Consider the following 16,787-nt stretch of genomic DNA (forward strand, 5'->3'; position numbering starts at 1 on the left):
GCGTGATGCCTCCAGCTTTGTTCTTTTGACTTAGGATTGTCTTGGAGATGCGGGCTCTTTTTTGGTTCCATATGAACTTTAAAGCAGTTTTTTCCAATTCTGTGAAGAAGCTCATTGGTAGCTTGATGGGGATGGCATTGAATCTATAAATTACCTTGGGCAGTATGGCCATTTTCACGATATTGATTCTTCCTATCCATGAGCATGGTATGTTCTTCCATTTGTTTGTGTCCTCTTTGATTTCACTGAGCAGTGGTTTGTAGTTCTCCTTGAAGAGGTCCTTTACATCCCTTGTAAGTTGGATTCCTAGGTATTTTATTCTCTTTGAAGCAATTGTGAATGGAAGTTCATTCCTGATTTGGCTCTCTGTTTGACTGTCACTGGTGTATAAGAATGCTTGTGATTTTTGCACATTAATTTTGTATCCTGAGACTTTGCTGAAGTTGCTGATCAGCTTAAGGAGATTTTGGGCTGAGACAATGGGGTTTTCTAAATATACAATCATGTCGTCTGCAAACAGGGACAATTTGACTTCTTCTTTTCCTAACTGAATCCCCTTGATTTCTTTCTCTTGCCTGATTGCCCTAGCCAGAACTTCCAACACTATGTTGAATAGGAGTGGTGAGAGAGGGCATCCCTGTCTTGTGCCAGTTTTCAAAGGGAATTTTTCCAGTTTTTGCCCATTCAGTATGATATTGGCTGTGGGTTTGTCATAAATAGCTCTTATTATTTTGAGGTACGTTCCATCAATACCGAATTTATTGAGCGTTTTTAGCATGAAGGGCTGTTGAATTTTGTCAAAAGCCTTTTCTGCATCTATTGAGATAATGATGTGGTTCTTGTCTTTGGTTCTGTTTATATGCTGGATTATGTTTATTGATTTGCGAATGTTGAACCAGCCTTGCATCCCAGGGATGAAGCCCACTTGATCATGGTGGATAAGCTTTTTGATGTGCTGCTGAATCCGGTTTGCCAGTATTTTATTGAGGATTTTTGCATCGATGTTCATCAGGGATATTGGTCTAAAATTCTCTTTTTTTGTTGTGTCTCTGCCAGGCTTTGGTATCAGGATGATGTTGGCCTCATAAAATGAGTTAGGGAGGATTCCCTCTTTTTCTATTGATTGGAATAGTTTCAGAAGGAATGGTACCAGCTCCTCCTTGTACCTCTGGTAGAATTCAGCTGTGAATCCATCTGGTCCTGGACTTTTTTTGGTTGGTAGGCTATTAATTATTGCCTGAATTTCAGAGCCTACTATTGGTCTATTCAGGGATTCAACTTCTTCCTGGTTTAGTCTTGGAAGAGTGTAAGTGTCCAGGAAATTATCCATTTCTTCTAGATTTTCCAGTTTATTTGCGTAGAGGTGTTTATAGTATTCTCTGATGGTAGTTTGTATTTCTGTGGGGTCGGTGGTGATATCCCCTTTATCATTTTTAATTGCGTCGATTTGATTCTTCTCTCTTTTCTTCTTTATTAGTCTTGCTAGTGGTCTGTCAATTTTGTTGATCTTTTCAAAAAACCAACTCCTGGATTCATTGATTTTTTGGAGGGTTTTTTGTGTCTCTATCTCCTTCAGTTCTGCTCTGATCTTAGTTATTTCTTGCCTTCTGCTAGCTTTCGAATGTGTTTGCTCTTGCTTCTCTAGTTCTTTTAATTGCGATGTTAGAGTGTCAATTTTAGATCTTTCCTGCTTTCTCTTGTGGGCATTTAGTGCTATAAATTTCCCTCTACACACTGCTTTAAATGTGTCCCAGAGCTTCTGGTATGTTGTATCTTTGTTCTCATTGGTTTCAAAGAACATCTTTATTTCTGCCTTCATTTCGTTATGTACCCAGTAGTCATTCAGGAGCAGGTTGTTCAGTTTCCATGTAGTTGAGCGGTTTTGATTGAGTTTCTTAGTCCTGAGTTCTAATTTGATTGCACTGTGGTCTGAGAGACAGTTTGTTATAATTTCTGTTCTTGTACATTTGCTGAGGAGTGCTTTACTTCCAATTACGTGGTCAATTTTGGAGTAAGTACGATGTGGTGCTGAGAAGAATGTATATTCTGTTGATTTGGGGTGGAGAGTTCTATAGATGTCTATTAGGTCTGCTTGCTGCAGAGATGAGTTCAATTCCTGGATATCCTTGTTAACTTTCTGTCTCGTTGATCTGTCTAATGTTGACAGTGGAGTGTTGAAGTCTCCCATTATTATTGTATGGGAGTCTAAGTCTCTTTGTAAGTCTCTAAGGACTTGCTTTATGAATCTGGGTGCTCCTGTATTGGGTGCATATATATTTAGGATAGTTAGCTCTTCCTGTTGAATTGATCCCTTTACCATTATGTAATGGCCTTCTTTGTCTCTTTTGATCTTTGATGGTTTAAAGTCTGTTTTATCAGAGACTAGTATTGCAACCCCCGCTTTTTTTTGTTCTCCATTTGCTTGGTAAATCTTCCTCCATCCCTTTATTTTGAGCCTATGTATGTCTCTGCGTGTGAGATGGGTCTCCTGAATACAGCAGACTGATGGATCTTGACTCTTTATCCAGTTTGCCAGTCTGTGTCTTTTAATTGGAGCATTTAGTCCATTTACATTTAAGGTTAAGATTGTTATGTGTGAACTTGATCCTGCCATTATGATATTAACTGGTTATTTTGCTCGTTAGTTGATGCAGTTTCTTCCTAGCCTTGATGGTCTTTACATTTTGGCATGTTTTTGCAATGGCTGGTACCGGTTGTTCCTTTCCATGTTTAGTGCTTCCTTCAGGGTCTCTTGTAAGGCAGGCCTAGTGGTGACAAAATCTCTAAGCATTTGCTTATCTGTAAAGGATTTTATTTCTCCTTCACTTATGAAACTTAGTTTGGCTGGATATAAAATTCTGGGTTTAAAATTCTTTTCTTTAAGAATGTTGAATATTGGCCCCCACTCTCTTCTGGCTTGAAGAGTTTCTGCCGAGAGATCTGCTGTTAGTCTGATGGGCTTCCCTTTGTGGGTAACCCGACCTTTCTCTCTGGCTGCCCTTAAGATTTTTTCCTTCATTTCAACTTTGGTGAATCTGGCAATTATGTGTCTTGGAGTTGCTCTTCTCGAGGAGTATCTTTGTGGCGTTCTCTGTATTTCCTGGATTTGAATGTTGGCCTGCCCTACTAGGTTGGGGAAGTTCTCCTGGATGATATCCTGAAGAGTGTTTTCCAACTTGGTTCCATTTTCCCCCTCACTTTCAGGCACCCCAATCAGACGTAGATTTGGTCTTTTTACATAATCCCATACTTCTTGCAGGCTTTGTTCATTTCTTTTTCTTCTTTTTTCTTTTGGTTTCTCTTCTCGCTTCATTTCATTCATTTGATCCTCCATCGCTGACATTCTTTCTTCCAGTTGATCGAGACGGTTACTGAAGCTTGTGCATTTGTCACGTATTTCTCGTGCCATGGTTTTCGTCTCTTTCATTTCGTTTGTGAGCTTCTCTGCATTAATTACTCTAGCCATCAATTCTTCCACTTTTTTTTCAAGATTTTTAGTTTCTTTGCGCTGGGTACGTAATTCCTCCTTTAGCTCTGAGAAATTTGATGGACTGAAGCCTTCTTCTCTCATCTCGTCGAAGTCATTCTCCGTCCAGCTTTGATCCGTTGCTGGCGATGAGCTGCGCTCCTTTGCCAGTGGAGATGCGCTCTTATTTTTTGAATTTCCAGCTTTTCTGCCCTGCTTTTTCCCCATCTTTGTGGTTTTATCTGCCTCTGGTCTTTGATGATGGTGATGTACTGATGGGGTTTTGGTGTAGGTGTCCTTCCTGTTTGATAGCTTTCCTTCTAACAGTCAGGATCCTCAGCTGTAGGTTGTAGCTGTAGGAGATTGCTTGAGGTCCACTCCAGACCCTGTTTGCCTGGGTATCAGCAGCAGAGGCTGCAGAAGATAGAATATTTCTGAACAGCGAGTGTACCTGTCTGATTCTTGCTTTGGAATCTTCCTCTCAGGGGTGTACTCCACCCTGTGAGGTGTGGTGTGTCAGACTGCCCCTAGTGGGGGATGTCTCCCAGTTAGGCTACTCAGGGGTCAGGGACCCACTTGAGCAGGGAGTCTGTCCCTTCTCAGATCTCAACCTCCGTGTTGGGAGATCCACTGCTCTCTTTAAAGCTGTCAGACAGAGTCGTTTGCGTCTGCAGAGCTGCTGCGTTTGTTATTATTTACTGTGCCCTGTCCCCAGAGGTGGAGTCTACAGAGACAGGCAGGTTTCCTTGAGCTGCTGTGAGCTCCACCCAGTTCGAGCTTCCCAGCAGCTTTGTTTACCTACTTAAGCCTCAGCAATGGCGGGCGCCCCTCCCCCAGCCTCGCTGCTGCCTTGCCGGTAGATCACAGACTGCTGTGCTAGCAATGAGGGAGGCTCCGTGGGTGTGGGACACTCCCGGCCAGGTGTGGGATATGATCTCCTGGTGTGCCTGTCTACTTAAAGCACAGTATTGGGGTGGGAGTTACCCGATTTTCCAGGTGTTGTGTGTCTCAGTTCCCCTGGCTAGGAAAAGGGATTCCCTTCCCCCTTGCGCTTTCCAGGTGAGGCAATGCCTCGCCCTGCTTCAGCTCTCGCTGGTCGGGCTGCAGCAGCTGACCAGCACCGATCGTCTGGCACTCCCCAGTGAGATGAACCCAGTACCTCAGTTGAAAATGCAGAAATCGCCGGTCTTCTGTGTCGCTCGCGCTGGGAGTTGGAGACTGGAGCTGTTCCTATTCGGCCATCTTGCTCCGCCCCCGCCTGATTGTCGTTTTTTCTTTTTTTGAGACAGCCTAACTCTGTGGACCAGGCTGGAGTGCAGTGGCATGATCTCAGCTCACTGCAACCTCCTCCTCCCGGGTTCAGGCGATTCTCCTGCCTCAGCCTCCCGAGTAACTAGGATTACAGGCATGCACCACCATGCCCAGTTAATTTTTTACATTTTCAGTAGAGACAGGTGTATCACCAGGTTGGCTAACCTGGTCTCCAACTCCTGACATCAGGTGATCCACCCACCTCAGCCTCTCAAAGTGGGATGAGCCACTGCATTTGGCCCCTCTCCCTGTATCTTCATATGCCTGCAACCCCAAGAGAGGGCTCCTGGCTCCTTGGTTAGGGTCCGGGCCCCAGAGGCCCAGGGTCAAGGCTATGGCACCATCCCAAGAACATTCTTCTCTTCAAGTGGCTGCATCTGACAGGCATGGATGCTACAGGCTGGGGCCTGCTTGAATTCCTGCTGTGGAAGGCAAGAGAAGGTGCTCCTTGATGAACGAGAGATCCCACTGATCTCAGGAGTTCTGTCCTGGCCTGCAGCCCGTCTTCATCCAGCGGGTTCTTGGGTGGGGAGCCGACCTTGCCCTTGGCTAGGGTTGAGGGTTCCGCTTACCCAAAGGCATAGCCTGGGGTTACAGCTGCAGTTCCCACTGGGCAGCACCGGGCCCTGCCCTGCCCCTGCAGGCCTGGCACTTGTCCTCAGCAAAGATGGCTTGGACGGGCCTAGGCGCCTAACGCAACCCTTCCGCTGGGCTCCTCCCATGCTGCTCTTAGCCCGGCTGCTCTTAGCCTCATAGACAGCGGCCTAGCTGTGGAATGGAAAGTGTGACCCGGTGGACAGGGTGGCCTGGGCGGCGCTCTGGCCACTGTTGTATGGCTGCACTGTTGTATGGCTGCGCTTTGGCGCTGCAGGGCAGGATGCTGTACCCCTGGGAGAGCCTGTTGCAGGAGCGCAAGGAGCTGGGTGGCCTCTGGAGCTTCTGCTCCGACTTGGACAACTGAAGCGGGGCATTAATGAGCAGTGGTACCCCTGGCAGCTGCAGGAGGTGAGGACTCCGGGCAGGGCTGGGAGGCACTTCGTTGACTACCTACCCTGCCTTAAGATGTAGTTTACTGTAGCCCCAAACTCCTGGCTCAAGCAATCCTTCCACTTCAGCCTCCCAAGTAGCTGGGGCTGCTGGGGCTGCAGGCACGCACCACCACACTTGGCTCATTTTTTGTATTTTTAGGGAAGAAGTGGTTTCCCTATGTTACCCAGGCTGGTCTTGAACTCCTGGGCTCAAGCGATCCTTCCACCTCAGCCTCCCCAAGTGTTGGGATTACAGGTGTGACCACTGTGCCTGGCCAAAAAAATCTTTTTTTCAATTAAAAAAAAGCACTGGACATGGCGGCTAACGCCTGTAATCCCAGCACTTTGGGAGGCCGAGTCGAGTGGATTACCTGAGGAGTAGGTGTGACTTCTACAATTGGTTTGGTGGAAATCAAATCCAAGTACAACTACAACCGATGGCAAGGGGACCAGACCTTCTGCGATGGTGAGTGATAGCATCCCCAAAAGTTAAAAATGCCAGATGCATGACAATGCTCCCGTGACTGGTTAATAGGGTGATAGTCACTAGTCCATTGAGGTGTCTTATTTAAGGGGAACATGTGGGCGATCTTAGTTTTATGACCCTGAGGTAAGAACCAGATGCCAGGTATAGTTTCAGTATAGTCACCCGCAAGTATTCCGGGCCCGGAGCGAGGAGGGTAACACGCCCGAGTGGGATGATGATTTCTCAGAGGTTGGTAGATTAAGAGACCAAAATTCGGTAGGAGATATCCATGTTGGCGAGGGTGGTTTTGACTGAAATGTGCAATGTCCAATGAACAAATGAATGTACTATGTAATATTAAGAATTTTGAGTACTGGTCGATATTCATGTAGAACTAGTTCTATATGTAAGTGTAGTATTATGTATGATAGTTAAGAAATTGTGAACACTTGCTTATATGCATGTGGAGCAAGCTTGTAATGTATCTAATCTGTGAATGTACTGTGCACAATCAACCATTGGCAGTACTATATATTCATGGGGACTAGCAGTAATGCACAAAGTACATAGAAGTATTAATGTATTAGTGCTGATGGTCAGTACTTACATAGAAATTAAAATGCGTGCTGAAAAGAATATAGAGAATAGTTTAATTAGAATCTCAGCTTTGGGTGTTGATGGTGAAGCGGGAATGCTTTTTCTCTGAGTTGCCCTGGGGAGGGACTCTCCATTTCTGGTTTACAAGACTGGCGTATGGGATTATACTACACGGGCAGTTTCATTTAAGTAGTTTATTCTCGATTAGGGCAGTGAGTGGTATGAGAACAAGAATAATAGAGAAATATCTCATAGATGCTGTCTGTCCGATGGTAATGAAAGGATGTTCTTGGCTGTCCTCCGATCCATGTGAGTGTGAGTAGGTCGGTGACTGAGATTCAGAACAGATATTGCCTTAATGGGCAGAATATTATGTTTTGTTGTTTGGATGTGTGGAGTGCAGGAATAACTGCTAGAAGGAGAGTGGATAATAGAAGGGCCAGTACACCTCCTAGTTTATTGGGGATGGACCATAAGATTGCATATGCAAATAAAAAGTGTCACTCTGGTTTAATGTGGGGCAGGGTATTTAGGGGGTTGACTAAGGTGTAATTATCTGTGTCACTCAGGAAGTCAGGCGAGAAACAATACTAGAATTATTAAAAGGAGGAGGAGAAAAATTAAACCTAGAATAGCTTTGGTTATATAGTAAGGGTGGAAGGTGATTTTGTTGGAATGTGATGGAATTTCTGAAGGGTTATTAGACCCTGTTTCATGTAGAAATAAAAGGTGGAGAATTGTTAGGGCTATGATGATGAAAGGTAAGATGAAATGGAAGGTGAAGAATTGTGTAAGAGGGGCTTTGGCAACTGAAAATCCACTTCTGATTCATTGGACAATGTCAGTTCCAGTATATGGGATGGCTGATAGGTTTGTGATTGCTGTAGCGCCTCAGAATGATATTTGGCCTCATGGAAGCACATAGCCTATAAATGCTGTTGCTGTGGTTGTGAGTAGGAGGATAATGCCAATATTTCTGGTTTCTAAATATATGAATAACCCATAATATAAGCCTCCACCAACGTGTAGGAAAAGGCAGACGAAGAATGTTGAAGAGCCGTTAGTGTGAAAATAGCGGACTCTTCAGCCGTAGTCCACATCTTGGTTAATATGGGCAACAGAAGAGAAAGCAATTTAGGTATCGGGTGTGTAGTGTATGGCCAGAAATAACGCTGTGATGATCTGGAGGATTAAGCAGGTACCAAGAAGTGAGCCGAAGTTTCATCATATAGAGATATTAGATGGTGTGGGGAGATCAATGAATGAGTAATTAATGATTTTTATTAGTGGGCTTGTTTTACATATAATGGTCATTAGTGTTCTTATAGTTGAATCACAGTGATGGCTTTTCATATCAGTCATGGCTATAACCCATGTGGAATAGTGACATAGGCTTTTTTATTACTAAGTATTCTTTTGTTATGGGATTTGTGGTTTTTTTCTAAACCTTCTCCTATTTATGGGGGCTTAGGGTTCATTCTTAGTGCTGCTGTAGGTTGTGTTATTGTGTTGAACCATGGTGGGGCTTTTATGGGATTAATAGTCTTTTTGATTTATTTGGGGGGGATGATGGTTGTTTTGGGTTATACTGTGGCAATGGCTATTGAGGAATACCCTGAGTAATGAGGATCAAGTATTGAAGTTTTAGAAACTTAATTATTGGGGCTACTAATAGAGTTGGTGTTACTTTGATGAATAGTGAGTATGATGGGGTGGTGATCATAGTTAATTTTATTAGTGTGGGAAGTTGAATCATCTTTGAGGGTGAGGGCCCAGGGCTGATTCATGAGGATTCTGCGGGTGCGGGTGCTTTATATAATTATGGCTGTTGATTGGTGGTAGTTGCTGGTTGAACATTGTTTGTTAGTATTTATGTTGCAATTGAAATTACTCGGGGTAATAGATAATTAAGAGTAAAGTTAGAAAGGATGGAATAAAAAAAGAGAGGAAATAAAATGTAATTAGGCCTCTTTGAGTAGTTATGGTAATGAGGCTGTGATTTGAGTCTGTGAAATTGTCTTTGGTAAGGACTTTTCTAGTCAAATTAGGTCTAGCAGAAGTGATGGTAGGTTTTGGCTTGTAGATAGGTTTGAGTGAGGGGTTGTGTGGTGAACTGTGATTGAGTAGAATCCTAATATATTGGAGAAGCTGAATGTTTGTAATGGATATTTTATCTTAAGATTATTAGTTATAAAACTAAGTTCCATTGCCAGTAAGAGTCCTAGGAGGGTTACCCCTTGGGCTGTGAGTTTTAGGGGAGGTGGTATTGTTGTTTGTGGGGGATGAAGTAGGGATTATGCTCTTGGTAATGAAAAAATCAGTGAAGATACTGCTGACTGTAAGGTATTTAATTGGGTTTATTAGGGAAGAGTTATTTTCATCAATGCTAATTAGGGTTGGGAAATGGGGTTGTCCTATTAGAGCAAGGAAAATAATTTGGATACTATAGACACTTGTTAGGGAAGTGGCAATAAGAGTAGTAGAGAGGGCTCAGGCATTGGTATATGATCTGTTTGCGGTTTCGATAATGAGATCTTTAGAGTAAAATCCTGTGAGGAAAGGCATACCTGTAAATGCCAGGCTGCCAATAATAAGGGAGGAGGAAGTAAGGGGTAAAGTCTTAAATAGTCCTCCTATTTTTCGGATACCGTGTTCATCATTGAGGTTATGGATAATGGATCCTGAACATATAAATAATATAGGTTTTAAAAAGGCGTGAGTGTAGATGCGTAGGAATGCCAGGTGTGGTTGATTCATGCCAGTTGTAACTATTATAAGGCCTAGTTGACTTGAGGTGGGGAATGCTACGATTTTGTTGATACCATTTTGTGTTAGAGCACAAATTGCTGTAAATAAGGTGGTAATAGCCCCTAAACACAGGGTAAGGGTTTGGATTAATATACTAATATTAATATTCTATTAAGGGGTAGAAGCGGATAAGCAGGAAAACTCCTGCTACAGCTATAGTGCTACAGTGGAGTAGGGCTGAGACTGGGGTTGGGCCTTCCATGGTCAAAGGAAGTCAGGGGTGGAGGCCAAATTGAGCCGATTTTCCTGCTGCTGCTAAGAGAAGGCCAATTAATGGAAGAAGATCGGGGTAGGATTTAGGATAAATGCCTGTTGAGGTTCTCATATATTGGAGGATGAGAGGAATCATGCTATAGCTAAAATGAAGCCAATATCGCCAATGCGGTTATGCAGAATCACTTGGAGGGCTGCTGTATTAGCATCTGCTCAGCTCTGTCATCAGCCAATTAGTAAAAAAGACTAATTCCTATGCCTTCTCATCCAATAAAAAGTTGAAAAAGATTGTTGGCAATGACTAGAATTAATATTTTGGTGAGGAAAATAAGTAAATATTTGAAAAATTGATGTTAGGATCTGATTTTATTTATCAAATATTGAGAATTCTCTAATAGATCAGATGACAAATAGTGCTACTGAGATAAATATTATGGAGAAGTAATCTAGTTTGAAGCTTAATGAGAGTTTAAGGGTTTGGATTGTTACTGGATATCAGTTTGAGATGATGGCTTCTGGGTCTATATACACAAACATTGTGGGAATGAGGCTAATGGTGAAGGTGCATGAGCTAGATATTTTCACGTAATATGGGTACAAGTTCTTGTGAGGGTTGATTAAGATAGTAATAATTGGTAAGGTTAAGGAGATTAAGGTTATAGTAATGGAAAAATACATGATTATTACTTTTATTTGGAGTTGCACCAATATTTTTGGTTCCTAAGACCAGTGGATAGCTCTTATCCTCTAAAACTTGAGAACACCATGTTGTTAGGCATGGGGCCAGGAGTTAGCAGTTCTTGCATAATTTCTCAGTAAATAAGAAGTTGCAGACTTCTGTTAGTAGACCCACAATCTAATGTTTTGATTAAAGTATCTTTACAGCGTATAAAACATATAATAATCTTAAGGTTTAGGGATAATAGAATAGGTGCAAGATGTGTAAGTATTGGTATATTTTCTCATGTAAAGGAAGTTTAATACTGTTAATGTAATATGTAAGTGTTCCTCATTGTGTTGTGATAAGCATATGTAGGGAATAAAGGGCTGTGATTAATATATTAAGTCCTAGAAACATAATGGTGATGTTTGATCAGGAGAATGAAGCCACTATTACAAAGAGTTCTCCTATTAGATTAATGTTAGGGCCTAAGGCAAAGTCAGTAAGATTTGCTACAAGTCATCAAATTGTAACAATTTGTGGGAGTTATGTGGGAGCGATTAGTGGGAGTAGTGTTTGAAGCCCTCGAGAGAGTAATATGATTCGGCTATGGATTCACTTGTAGTTTGAATTTGCTAGGCAGAATAGTAAGGACAAAGTAAGTCCATTGGCAATTATGAGGGTAATTGCACCGGTAAAGCTTCAGGGAGTTTGAATGAGAATAGCCATAATAACAAGTGCTACATGGCTTATGGAGGAATATGCAATAAGTGATTTTAGATCAGTTTGTCATAGACAAATAGAGCTTATCATAACTATACCTCATAAGGATAACATGAGGAAGGAGTAGGCTGTATATTCTGTTGGGTGCTGAGGATAAGGGTAAGCGTATTATGCCATAGCTGCCTAGTTTTAGGAGAACCGCTACAAGTACTATTGTGCTGGCAATAGGAACTTCTGCATGGGCTTTAGGAAGTCATGGGTGAAGTCCATATAGGGATATTTTAACTATACAACCCATAATACATGCTAATCATGTAAGGTTATTGGATCAGGAAATTAATAGTTCTTGGGTATTAAATATTATTATCATGTTCAGTAAACTGAGGGCATTTTGAGTATAAATAAGTATAATAAGTAGGGGGAGAGATCCCACTAGTGTATAAAATAAGAAATATGAACTTGCATTGAGGCATTCTGGTTGGTTACCCCAGAGGATGATAATAATTAAGGTAGGGATAAGTGTAGCTTCAAAGAGAATATAAAATGTAATTAGTTGTCTGGCTGTGAATGCCATAATTTTAAAAAATTGTAGGGAAATCAATAAGGAAATATAGAGCTTTTTCCATGGGGGTGACTCGTTGGAGAGGTGGTACTGGCTTGCTATAATTATAAGAGGTAGTAGTCAGGCTGTTAAGATTAGAAGGGGTGATGTCAGCGATCAGAAGAGAAGGTTAATGAGAAGTTGAATAGTTTGTCATTGAATTGATTAAAAAATAATAGGGCAATGAAGCTGATGATTAGGCTGTGAATAGTCTTATTGATTCAGATTGTAGAGTTTTTAGAGAGTCATGTTATTGGTAGCAGTATAATTGTTGGAATAATAATTTTTAGCATTGAAGTAAATTTAGGTTATGTACATAGTCTAGGCCATACATGTTGGAGATTGAAACTGGTAAGGCAAAGCCCACTGCGGCTTCACAGGCAGCAAATACTAGGAGGGTAATAGGTATTATGAATGCTAGGGTGAAATGGATATTTAAGGTTATAAGGGTATTTATGATGAATAATCATATTATTATTCTAAGTGTAATCTCATAATCTAATGAGTTGAAATCATTTATTTTGGCTTAAACTATCTACCAATTCAGTTCAATCTAATCCTTTTTGAGCTCATTCATAAGTTAACCCTAGGACTAAAATGATGACTAGTATAAGGGCTGTGCTGATTATTAGTGTCAGGTAGCTTGTTTGAAGGGCTCATGGCAAGAGTAGTAGTAGGGCAATTTCTAAGTCAAATAGGAGGAATGTGATGGCTACTAGAAAAAATTTTATGGAGAAGGGAATGTGGGTGGGTCAAATCTGCATTCGTAGGGGCTGGATTTTTCTATATAAATATTAAATTGTGGGAGCCAAAATGTAATAACTGTTAGTGATAGGGCTGATAGGGTGTTGATTACTAGGGCTAGTATTAAGTTAATTACTCTTTTTCAGATGTCAAAACTAATTGATTGGAAGTCAGTGGTACTGTTTATATTAAAAGAGTAAGATCCTCATCAGTAAATAGAAATATACAAGAATAGTCATACTGCATCTACAGAGTGTCAATATCAGGCAGCGGCTTCAAAGCCAACGTGATGGGTAGATGTAAAGTGGTATTTTAATTGGCAGAGGAGACAGATAGTGAGGAATGTTGATCCAATAATGACATGAAGTCCGTGAAAGCCTGTAGCTCTAAAGAATGTTGAGCCATAAATTCCATCAGAAATAGCAAAGGGAGCCTCAAAGTATTCTGAGACTTGTAGGAGGGTGAAGTAAATACCTAAGGTAATTGTGGTAAGTAGTGCTTGAATTATTTGTTTTCAATTATTTTCTGTTAGGCCGTGATGGGCTCAAGTAATTGAAACCCCTGATGCAAGTAATACAGATGTATTCAGGAGGGGTACTTCCAGAGGGCCGAGGGGAGAAATGCCTGTTGGGGGTCAGTGTCCTTCTGGTTCTGGAGTAGGGGCTAGACTAGATGGTAGAAGGCCCAGAAGAACCCAGCAAAGAACAGCGCTTCTGAGATAACAAATAGGACTATTCCATATCGGAGGCCTTTTTAAACAATTGTCGTATGGTGACCTTGAAATGTACTTTCTCAGATAATGTCACATCACCATTGATATATAGTCCGTGTATTGGTTAGTAGGCCTAAGGTTAAAAGAGTAATAGAGTTAAAGTGAAATCATATAGCTAGGCTGGATGTTATTAGGAGAGCTGAGAGAGCCCCTGTTAAGGCCAAGTACTGGGTTTGATTAAATGATAGGTGTGTGTTTGGTGGGTCATTATGTGTTGTCATATAAATAAAGGCTTACTAATAGCATAAAGACATAAGCTTGGATAAGGGCCACAGTGAAGACAGAATTAGAATAATAAGGGTGACTGAAGCTGTGGGAAGGTTAATAGTTGATACTAGTGCAGCTCCTCCAATTAAGTGTTATGTGTGACTGGCTGTAATGTTGACTGTTAAACGTACAGCTAGTGCCATTGGTTAAATAAGTAGACTAATGGTTTCATTGATTACTAGTATAGGGATAAGTGGTCTGGGTGTGCCTGGTGGTAGGAAGTGAGCTAAGGAGTTTTTAGCTTTAAAGTAGAAGCCTGTGATTACTGTGCCTGCTCATAAGGGGATTGCTATACCTAGGTTTATTGATAGTTGGGTAGTTGGTGTAAATGAGTGGGGTAGAAGCCCAAGGAGATTGATTAAGGCAATAAAGAGAATTAAGGATATTAGTATAAGGGGTCAGGTTCGTCCTTTAATATTATGTGTAATTATTATTTGTTTTAGAGCAAGTTGAACTAGTCATTGTTGAATAGAAATCAATTGGTTATTGATTAGATAGTTGGAGGTTGGAAGGAGTGTGGTGAGAAACAAGATGATTAGTGCTGCTGTGTGTAAACCTAGGATTATCAGGGCAGTAAATGAGGTGAACAAATTTTCATTCATTTTAGTTCTCAAGCATTGTTATATTTTTGCGTTTTAATTATTTTTGGTGTAAGGGGTGTATGGCAAATGAACTTTGATAGTTTTAATTGAATAATGGAGAATAAAGTTATGATTGTTGATATAATAATAATAGGTCATGTGGAAAGTACCTAGTTGAGGCATTCACTGTAGAGAAGTGTGATTTCTGTCGGCCTTTAACTGAAAAGGTTAACGCTGGGGTAGCTTTACAGTGAGATTATAGTGTGGATATAGACCGCGTTTTGAACGTTTTTAGTGGGACTAATTCTAGAATAACAGGTATAAAAACTGTGGTTAGATCCACAAATTTCTGAGCATTGTCCATAGTAGAGGCCTGGTCGTATAGCGGTTAAGGCAAATTGGTTTAAGTGTCCAGGTATTGCATCTGCTTTGAACCCTAATGAGGGAATAGTTCATGAGTGCAGGACATCTTCGGAGGAGATTAACATGCGGATGGGAGTTTCTATTGAGAGGATTGTTTGGTTATTGAATTCGAGGAGTTGAAGTTCATCTGGTTTTAAGTTGGCTGTTGGAAGTATATAAGAATTGAAGCTTAATTCTTCATAATCCGTATACTTGTAGCTTCAATACCATTGATGTCCAATTGTTTTAACAGTGAGAGGAGGGTTATTGATTTCATCTGTTATATACAGGCTGTGTAGGGATGGGAGGGCAATTAAGATTAAGATGATAGCAGGCAAGATAGTTCAGACAGTCTCTATTTCTTAGGCATCTGTGGTGCTAGTATGAATCAATTTTGTTGTGAGTATTAGAGAAATAATGTATAGAACCAGGGAGCTAATTAGGAAAATAATTATAAGAGTGTGATCATGAAAGGTAAGTAGTTCTTCTGTAATAGGGAATGAAGCATCTTGAAGACCTAATTGAATTGGATGGGCCATTAAGATACATAGGGCTTAACCTATAACTTAACTTTGACAAAGTTATGAAATAACTTTACTAATACGTTATTGAGAAAATCATAGAGGTTGTGGGATTGGCTTGAAACAGTCTGTGGAGGTTCAGTTCCTTCCTTTTTCGCTCAGGTCTTCATGTAGGTTGGTTGTTCAAATGCTTTATATTTTTGGAAAACCTGATAGGAGATAAAAGTAGGTTCCCAGTGAATTACCCATTTTATTATGATATAATATCCTTTTTTGTCTCGTGTGTTTTGACTTTATATATTATAAAATATGACAGCTTTTGACTTAATATAATTCTCCCCCTCTCATTTGGTTAACATTTGCATGGAATGTCTTTTTCCATCCTGCCACTTTCAGTCTATTTTCATCATTAGATCTGAGGTGAGTCTCTTGGAGACATGACATAGGTGGATTTTGTTTTCTAAATTAAAAAAAAAAATCCCTTTATGTAATATTTGCCTTTGATTGGGAAGTTTAGTCCATGCATATTTTAATACTTTTCTGAAAGGAAATGACTTACAATTACCATTTTATTGTTTTATTTGACTCTTGTACCTATTTTGTCCCTATTCACTTTGTATTCCTTTGTGTCTTGTTGATATTTGTAGTGACATGCTTTGTTCTTTTATTTTCTGTTGTGTAGCTGCATTTTCTTTATGGTTCCCATGTAAATTACATAAAAATCTCTTAAAGTTACAACTGTATATTTTAAACTGGTAACAACTTGCCCTCAGTTGCATACAAAAATGCTTGCTCATTACATCTGCCCTTAACTTATAATGTCACTAAGTATATCATATTTAATGGGTGTTTTAATTTTCATGATGTCTTTCAAATTTTAAAGCACAATTGTTTTCTGCCTAATTATCATAATACTACAAAGTTTTACTTTTGTGTACGTGCGTATCTTTCCCAGAGAGTCGTGTATTTTTTATATGATTTGGTTTGTTTTCTATTATTTTAAATTTTGAATGGGAAAGACTTCTTTTTGCATTTCTTGTAGGACAGTTATATTGCTGATGTACTTTCTCAGCATTTAGTTATCTTGGAAAATCTTTATTTTAAAAAATTTTGTAGGATAGTTTTGCTAAAAGTTTTTTTTTTTTTTACTTCAGCACTTGGAGTATGTAACTCAACTCTCTTCTGCAGGGTTTTTGTTCAAAAATTCACTGATAATCTTGCAGGAGCATGCATATAGGTGATTCATCTCTTTTGTCTTTCTGCATTCAAGATTATTTTCTGTGACTTTCAAAACTTTGCGTATATTATAGTGTCTTGTTATGTGTCTCTTTATCCCAGTTGGAGTTTGTTGAGCTTCAGTTTTTAATATTTTTTTCTTACATTAGATAATTTCTCAGTCATTTTTTGTATGTCTTCTCTAAAACTTGTTTCTTTTTGTCATTTTGTTGATATTCTTGTTTTTCTAGTTACCCTTAGTTGTCTGTGTTCCCATGTTAAACACTGAGCATAATTGAGATGGTTGTGTTGATTTTTTTCAGATAATTTATACAGCTTAGTTTCTTTAGGGTTGATTTCTGCATACTTGTTTCTTTGATTGGGCCATCTTAGTCTGATACTTTGTATATA

The 16,787-nt window shown here is 40.2% G+C and overlaps 1 protein-coding gene and 1 pseudogene across 48 annotated transcripts in view; one reads left to right on the top strand and one right to left on the bottom strand.

The window, feature by feature from the left end:
* The window catches only part of LOC103247788 (septin-14-like), a 116,322-nt gene that overhangs the window by 65,563 nt on the left and 33,972 nt on the right, over nucleotides 1-16,787 (top strand). Inside the window, exon 10 of one of the 48 annotated variants that reach the window (XM_073008712.1) lies at nucleotides 6,113-6,271. The exons of the other annotated variants lie outside the window; for them this stretch is intronic. The gene's annotated coding sequence lies outside the window, so the exon portion shown is untranslated. The remainder of the gene's footprint in view (nucleotides 1-6,112; nucleotides 6,272-16,787) is intronic. 48 annotated transcript variants of the gene reach the window in all.
* On the bottom strand, nucleotides 13,598-14,259 carry LOC140709607 (ATP synthase subunit a-like; annotated as a pseudogene).

This window comes from Chlorocebus sabaeus, chromosome 21, assembly GCF_047675955.1.
Source record: "Chlorocebus sabaeus isolate Y175 chromosome 21, mChlSab1.0.hap1, whole genome shotgun sequence".
NCBI lineage: Eukaryota > Metazoa > Chordata > Mammalia > Primates > Cercopithecidae > Chlorocebus > Chlorocebus sabaeus.